The 9,250-nt window shown below is 37.4% G+C and overlaps 1 pseudogene; it reads right to left on the bottom strand.

Moving 5' to 3' along the window:
• Positions 1 to 7,237: 7,237 nt before the first annotated feature.
• LOC100391063 (COP9 signalosome complex subunit 4-like) lies at positions 7,238 to 8,566 on the bottom strand (annotated as a pseudogene).
• Between the last annotated feature and the right edge of the window lie 684 nt (positions 8,567 to 9,250).

The raw sequence follows: 9,250 nt of genomic DNA, 5'->3' as shown, positions 1-9,250 counted from the left end.
GATAGAAAGTCAACAAAGAAACAATGGACTTAGACTATACCCTAGAACAAATGGACTTAACAGATATTTATGAAACATTCTACCAAACAACTGCAAAGTACACATTCTATTAATCAGTGTTTGGAACATTCTCCAAGATAGACCATATAATAGGCCACAAAACAAGTCTCAGTAAATTTAAGAAAATTGAAATTATATCAGGTACTTTCTCATATCACAGTGGAATAAAATTGGAAATCAACTTCAAAAGGAATTCTCAAAGCCATGCAAATATATGGAAATTAAATAACCTGTTCCTGAGTGATTATTCAAGGTGACTGTGAATACCTTTATATGCACTAACTAGGAAACCTACAGGAAATGGATAAATTTCCAGAAATAGACAACCCTCCTAGATTCAACCATGAGGAAGTACAAACTCTGAACAGACCAATTACAAGTAGTGAGATTGAAACAGTAATAAAAACAATTGGCAAAAAAAAAAAAAAAAGAGGCCAGGACCAGACACTTTCAGAGCTGAATTCCATCAGACATTTGAGAAGAATTGGAACCAATCGTACTGACATTATTCCACAAGAGAGAGAAAGAGGGATATTCATTCAGTGAAGCTAGTATCATGGTAATACCAAAACCAGGAAAGAATATAACAAAAAAAAGAAAACTACAGACCAATATCCCTGATGAACATACACTAGCTAATGAAATCCAACAGCATATCAAAAAGATAGTCTACCATGATCAAGTGGGTTTCATATCAGGGTTGTAGGAATGGTTTAATATATCAATAAATGTGATACACCACATAAACAGAATTAAAAACAAAATTATATGATCATCTCCATAGATGAAGAAAAGCATTTGACAAAATCCAGCATCCTTTATGATTAAAATCCTCAGCAAAATCAGTATAGAAGAGACATACCTTAATGTAATGAAAGCCATCTCTGACAACCAACAGTCAACATTATACAAAGCAGGGAAAGGTTGAAAGCATTCTCCCTGAAGAACTGGAACAAGTCAAGGATGCTCATTGTCACCACTTCTGTTCAACATAGTACTGGAAGTCCTAGCTAGAGCAATCAGATAAGAGCAAGAAATAAAGGGTATCTAAATTGGTAAAGAGAAAGTCAAATTGTTGCTGTTTACTGATGATACGATTGTATTTCTAGAAAACCCTAGACTCATCCAAAAAGCTCCTAGACCTAGTAAATGAATTCAGTAAAGTTTCAGGATACCAGATACATAAATCAGTAGCACTGCTATACACCAACAGCGACCAAGCTGATAACCAAATTAGAACTCAACCCCTTTACAATAGCTGCCACAAACAAACGATTAACAAAACCTTAGGAATATACCTAACTAAGGAGGTGAAAGACCTCTACAAGGAAAACTACAAAACACTGCTGAAAGAAATCATAGATGACACACACAAATGGAAACACAGTCCATGCTCATGGATAGGTAGAATCAATATTGTAAAAATGACCTTACTGCCAAAAGCAATCTACAAATTTAATGCAATTTCCATCAAAATACCATCATCATTCCTCACAGAACCGGAAAAAAATATTCTAAATTTCATATGGAACCAAAAAAGACCCTGCATAGCCAAAGCAAAACAAAGCAAAAGTAGCAAACCAGGAGGCATTACATTACCTGACTTCAGAGTATACTACAAGGCAATAGTCACCAAAACAGCATGGTACTGATTTGAAAATAGACACATAGACCAATGGAACAGAATAGAGAACCCAGAAATAAAGTCAAACATAAAGTGGGGAAAGGACTCCCTATTCAACAAATGGTGCTGGAGTGATTGGCAAGCCACATGTAGAAGAATGAAACTGGATCCTCATCTCTCATCCTATACAAAAATTAACTCAAGATGAATCAGAGACTTAAATCAAAGACCTAAAACTAAAACATTCTAGAAGACAACATTGGAAAGTCCCCTCTAGATGTTGGCTTGGCAAAGCCTTCACAACTAAGAACCCAAAAGCAATGCAACAAAAACAAAGATAAATAGATGGAACTTAAACATAAAGCTGCTGCACAGCAAAGGAAGTAATCAGCAGAGTGAACAGACAATTCACAGAGTGGGAGAAAATCTTCACAAACTATGCATCTGACAAAGGACAAATATTCAGAATCTATAAGGAACTCAAATAAATCAGCAAGGAAAAACCAAATAATCCTATCAAAAAGTGACCTAAGAACATGAATGGACAATTCAAAAAAAAGATATATGTATGGCCAACAAGCATATGAAAAAATGCTCAACATCACTAATTATCAGGAAAGTGCAAATCAAACAATAATGTAATACCACCTTACTCCTGCAAGAATGGCCACAATTTTAAAAATCAAAAAATAATAAATGTTGGTTTGGATGTGGTAAAAAGGAAACACTTTTACATTTTTTACATTGCTGGTGGGAATGCAACTAGTACAATCACCATGGAAAACAGTATGGTGATTCCTTAAAGAACTAAAAGTAGATCTACCATTTGATCCAGCAATCCCATTACGGAGTATCTACCCAGAGGGAAAAAGTCATTATATGAAAAAGATACTTGGACACACATGTTTATAACATCACAATTTGCAATTGCAAGGGACCAGCTGAAATGTCCATCAATCAATATGGATAAAAATATCTATCTGTCTACACACACATACCATGGAATACTACTCAGCCACAAAAAGGAATAAAATAATGGCATTTGATGCAACCTGGATGGAGTGGAGACCATTACTCTAAGTAAAGTTAACTCAGGAATGGAAAACTAAACATCATATGTTCTCACTTATAAGTTGGGAGCTAAGCTATGAGGACACAAAGACATAATAATACAATAGATTTTGGGGACTTGGGGAGGGTAAGAGTGGATGAGGGATAAATGCTATATATTGAGTACGGTGTACACTGCTCAGGTGATGGGTGCACAAAAATCTCAGAAATCACCACTAAAGAACTTATTCATGAGAGAACAATCCAAGATGGCCGATCGCTAACATCCCGGGATTGCAGCTCTCAGGGAAGGCGCGGAGAACTAGAGGACGCCACACTTTCAGACAAAGTCTGGTCGCTCACGGAGCAGAAGATCCCCCAGTGGTGGAAACACACGGGTCGCCAGCGCGACTCTCGTGGTCGGCGCAGCGGTTCCGCCGGCACCTCGGCGCGGCAGCTCTCGGAGCAGAGTAAACGGGACCGGTTCCCCTTCTGACCGAGGTTTGGAGCCCCGGGAAGGCAGAGTCGCCTACTACGGACACAAGAAGGAAGCCCGACAGGAGAATCCTGGGCAGAAAAGCACCATCAGTTTTAACGCCGCTGCTCTGGCCCTGGGAACTAACAACCTGGACGTCCACTCAAGAGACCTAATCTGAAAGTTGGTAATTTCAAAGACGAGAGGAGGATAAATTTACAATGACGGGAAGAAACCAGCGTAAAAAAGCTGAGAATACTCAAAGTCAGAACGCCTCTCCCTCTAAAGATGATCACAGTTCCACATCAACAATGGAACAAGGCTTGATGGAGAACGAGCGCCTCCTGATGACAGAATCACTCTTCAAGGAATGGATAATAACAAACTTCGGTGAGTTAAAAGAACATGTTGTAGCCCAACGTAAAGAAACTAGGAACTTTGACAAAAGGCTTGATGAAATCCTATTGAGAATAGACAACTTAGAGCGGAGTATGAGTGAATTAATGGAACTGAAGAATACAATACAGGAACTCCGAGAAGTATGCACAGGTTTAAACACTCGAATTGTTCAAGCAGAAGAAGGGATATCAGAGGTCAAAGTCCAACTTAATGAAATAAAACGTGAAGAAAAGATTAGAGAAAAAAGGATAAAAAGGAATGAGCAAAGTCTCCAAGAAATGTGGGACTATGTGAAAAGACCAAATTTACGTTTGATAGGTGTACCTGAATGCAACGGAGAGAATGAATCCAAGCTGGAAAATACCCTTCAGGATATTATTCAGGAAAATTTTCCTAAACTAGCAAAGCAGGTCAACATTCAACCCCAGGTAATACAGAGAACACCACAAAGATATTCCTCAAGAAGAGCAACCCCAAGGCACATAATCGTTAGATTCACCAGGGTTGAAACGAAGGAGAGGATACTAAGGGCAGCCAGAGAGAAAGGTCGGATAACCCACAAAGGCAAGCCTATCAGACTTACAGCAGATCTCTCGGCAGAAACTCTACAGGCCAGAAGAGAGTGGGGGCCGATATTCAACATCCTCAAAGAACAGAACCTTCAGCCCAGAATTTCATATCCAGCCAAACTAAGCTTCACAACTGAAGGAAAAATAAAATCTTTTATGAACAAGCAAGAACTCGGAGATTTTATTACCACCAGGCCTGCTTTACAAGAGCTTCTGAAAGAAGCATTACACACAGAAAGAAACAACCAGTATTAGCCTTTCTAAAAATACACCAAAAAGTAAAGAGCACCAACATAAAGAAGAATTTACACCAACACATGGATAAAACAGCCAGTCAACATCAAATGGCAGTAACCCTAAATTTAAATTGACTGAATTCCCAATCAAAAGACACAGCCAAAACCCAACGGCATGTTACATCCAGACCTGTTTCACATGCAACGATACACAAAGACTCAAAACAAAGGGATGGAGAAAGATTTACCAACCAAATGGAGAGCAAAAATAAATAATAAATAAATAAAAAGCAGGAGTTGCAATTCTTGTATCGGATAAAATAGATTTTAAAGCAACAAAGATATAGTGGTAAAAGGATCAATGCAACAACAAGAGCTAACGATCCTAACACCCAGATAGGAGACTTAGATTCAATGAGACAGAAAATTAATAAGGATATCAAGGACTCGAACTCAGATCCAGAACAAGTAAACTTAATAAATATTTATAGAGCTCTCCACTTCAAATACACAAAATATACATTCTTGTCAATACCACATCACACCTACCCATTAGTTTAAATGAAACATTGATTGGCCATTATTAATACCCAATTTTTTTCAAAATAAAGCAATATTTCCATTTACTCTCCCTCTTTCTCTTCCTCTTTCTTCCTCTCCTTTACTTATTTTTTTTTTTCTTTCCTTCTCTCAAAAAAAAAGAAATCAACTTGTAAACCTCTAGATCCAGGTCGGCAATGTCTCTTTCATTGCTTGATTTCCTTTCTTCCCTTCCCTCCCTCCCTCCCTCCCTCCCCGCTTCCTCCCTTCCTTCCTTCCTTCATCCCTTCCTTCCTCCCTACCGTCCTTCTTCCCTTCCTTCCTGCCTTCCTCCCCCCCCCAAAAAAAAAAAAAGAACTTATTCATGTAACCAAACACCACCTGTTCCCCTAAAACCTATTGGAATAAAACAAAAGATGGAAAAACAGAATATTTTGTCTGGAGATTACCTTGTATAATTATAAGATGGTTAGCCCAAGAACAAGCCTAAAGAATGCAATATGGAAAAATGAAAAGACTCTTAGTCTTTGATAATGTTAAAGCATCAAAATAAGCAAGGCTGGAGCTGCTTAATCTCAACATTTCTTCTGTGAAAGAATAAATGCCAACATGATTTAGATGGTTAGGCCAGAATTTTGTTTCTTGTGGCTAAAATCTTTCTAACTGCCACACTTTGTGGAAATACTTCATTAGTGAATCATTTACAGTTAAAGATTTGTCAGGGCTAGGTGCCCATGTCTCACACCTATAATCCAAGCACTTTGGGAGGCCAAGGCAGAAAGATCGGTTGAGCCTGAGAGTTCAACATTAGCCTAGGCAACATAGTAAATCCCATCTCAACAAAAATAAAAAAAATTAGCCAGGCCTGGTGTTGAGTGTCTTGCATACGTGGGAGGCTAAGGTGAAAGGATCAATAGAACCCTTGAGGTGGAGGCTGCAGTGAGCTGTGTTTATGTCACTACACTCCAGCCTTGGTGATAAAGTAAGACCCTGTTTCAAAATAAGTAAATAAATGAATTATATTAAATCTAAAATATAAGCATTTGTGTATATGCACATTAATAAAGTTCCCTTCATTCCAACAATCTCTTTTATATACATATATATGTATATTATACACTCTCTCTCAGAGACTGAGCTGAGGGAGATAGATAAATAGATATGCACATATATATGTTTTGTTTGGCCTGGTAGCTATGAAAGGTTATTACATTTTAAAATGGTTAAATAAATAAAAGTAATACTACTTTGTGATATGTAAAAATTAGATGAAATTCAAATGTCAGTGACCATAAATAGTTTTACTGGGATACAACCATGACCATTTATTTACATATTATCTGTGGCCACGTTCCAGTTGCCAAGGCAGAGTTGAATAGATACAACAGAGACATATTGCCACAAAGGGTAAAATATTTACTACCTGGCCATTTACAGCAAAAGTTTGCTGATCCCAGTGCGTCTCAATGTTTATTATGCATGTGAATTACTTGGGGGATCCTGTGAAAAGGCAAACTGATTCAGAAGCTGTGGGTGCGGCCTGAGTGTCTACATTTCTACTGAGTTTCCAGCTGATGTACATGCTGCTGGTCTGAGGACTGCACTTTAAGTAGCATAGGCTTAGAGTAGGGTCAGCAAACATTTCCTTTAAAGGGTCAAGTAATAAGTACATACTTTAGGATCTGTGGGCCATGTGGTCCATTTTACTCCTCAAATCATCAGGGGGAAAGAGCAGCCACTGCACCCCAGTCTGGGTGGCAGAGCGACACCTTGTCACACACACAAAAAGATTTGTCAGACAAAGTATGTAGGCCTTTACTTGAGGCTTATATCCTAAGAATAAATTATCCTAGAAAGAATAGAGAAAATTGGATGATAAAATAAAGATAAACTCATTTTTATTTTTACTCAAGTGAAAAAAAAAAGAAAAAAAATATATATATGGAAAGAAAGAGAGATGGCAAGATGGCAGTAACCTAGACCAAGAGTCAGAACCTAGTCTAAAATATCCAGTTAGTATAAAACTTTTTTTTTGGCTCATTTTTTCATTTATTAGAATAACCACATTTGGAGAGGCACAAAGCACTTAAGTTTTACATGACCACAAAGTTATCACAAATCTCAAACCTTTTAGCCACAGATATTTCACCTACTCTGTTTAAAGAAAAAGCTTTCAAAACATCTGAGTTAGCTTAATACACAGAAACCCTGAAATAAACAGGAACTATGTATTTTTAAATGCTTGTACTTCCTGCTCTAATAATGTCTTCTTTAAATCCCAGCATAAAAGGGATTGAAATGTGTAAGGTCATGATGCAAACGCTTTGGAGATAGTGAAACTGATTTGCACAACATGGAAAAAGATGTCATGTGCACAGAAGTTCTGCAAGGATTCACTGAGCCATCTGGGCTTCCATGGCTTGTGCTGTCCATTCTGGTGCTGTTTGACTAATTTTCTCCAAAAGATTATTCACTTGGTAACAAAGTGATTAGATCTGCTTGTCCCATGTTGGCAGGGCTTCTCATGTTTCAAAATGAACTATGCCATCAATCTGGTCAATAAATCCATTCATTCATCCTTCTGTTATCATTTGAGATGCTATCTTTTCTGCCTTAGCCGAAGGAATCTCTAAAAGAGCTCCAAGTTCTTCGAAGGTAATATTATTATATAATTTACTTGCAGACAACAAATTGTGTTCAATAACAGCTCTGTCCAAGATGCTGGAACCATCAGCTGTAGTTGCTTTTTGGTGAGGCATCAGCATGGCAGCAAATTCTTGAAGCTGATTTCCTCTGATGATCCTATCCAGGTACATTTTCTCTAGGATCCCATAGGCAGCAAGTTGCTGGCAGCTTTCATCCTTAAAAAGAGTAGCTAGCATTCAAGAATGCTGCTGTCCTGCTGATGCTAAGATGGTACAGTGCAAACCATGTTTTAAGACCTCTAGTCTTTCACTTTCATGGACTATTGTCTTGTAAGAGAGCTTATTGTACCTTTGCGCAGCTTCAGTGAATTTTCTTCTATAATCAAGAACACATACATAGCATACCTTATAATGTATCTGTAACTGTTCATTGGTTGATTCATTCTGAAGCAACAATCCTCTATTTATGTAAGCCTCCGCCTGGACTGGATTATCATCCTCCAGATATAGCCTAGCAATCTTCAAGTAAATCTCCAGTTTATAATCTACATAGTAGTTTTTGTCCTGTTTCCAAAGGAATTCCCACCAACACTTGGGCTGCATTTTCTCCAGTCTTCTTCTTTCTCATATATGGACGCAAGATGCTGTCTTATGGAAGCAACCTGCTCCTCAAATGAAATGACTCTAGGCTGGATCTTTTCCAAGGTGAAGTAATAGATTTCTCTGGCTGTGCTATCAGGCAGGTTAGGGAGATGTGTGCAAAAATCAGTCAGCAACTGCCTTGAGATCACAAGACTGACATTCTCATTCACCATTGCTTCCACAAAAGCTTTCAAAGCTTCTAGTTGGTCTGCTCCAGATAACTGAATGGCTTTTTCCAGGATCTGATGATGCTTGACCCCCAGATCTTTATGAGAACTGCTCAAATTCATGAGCTGGGCCAAATCCTGTCCCAGGGCTGCTGCCATCTTTCTCCCAGCTCAGAATAAAACTTTTAAAAATGCATATTGTGTATATATATTATACACATATACACATACAAGATTTATATATATACATATTCTTTCATATATATATATACATAATATATAGGAGATATATATATGCATATATATATATGTTTCCCATAAGATTGTACATATAAGACATATAAATGCAGACAATATATAAGAAACATATATAGGAACATATATATATATGTTTCCTATAAGATTATAATATAGAAACATGAATATATATTTTCTATAATATTGTGTGTATATAGTTTATATAAAGTGAACTTCTGAAAAATCTTGGGTAGTTTCATGTTTCTTAAATTGGTTAACCTAACTTGCTAATGTTGTGTTAATTCAATAAAGTTCTTTCATCTACCCGTCATTAGTAACAGGTCTTCATTTTGTGTCTCTAAGCTTAGCTTTGATAAGGTTTGATTACAAAGGTTTCTACAAGCTAAACTTATTTTCTGGTACTTATCTATTCGTAAGCTCTATATCTCAAAAGGTTTGTATATCAGTTAAAGAGACTTGAACTCGGCCTGCATATTTAGAAACAATTAATATGGTTCATCTGAATTTGGGGGCAAAAGAGTTCTTAATTGTGATTAGTTTCCCATGCCTTCAGAACCAGGTGTGTGTATACACAGATAGGTTTGC

The sequence above is a fragment of the Callithrix jacchus genome, chromosome 3 (genome assembly GCF_049354715.1).
Source record: "Callithrix jacchus isolate 240 chromosome 3, calJac240_pri, whole genome shotgun sequence".
Classification (NCBI taxonomy): Eukaryota; Metazoa; Chordata; class Mammalia; order Primates; family Cebidae; genus Callithrix; species Callithrix jacchus.
This window is presented reverse-complemented; position numbering and strand designations above follow the sequence as displayed.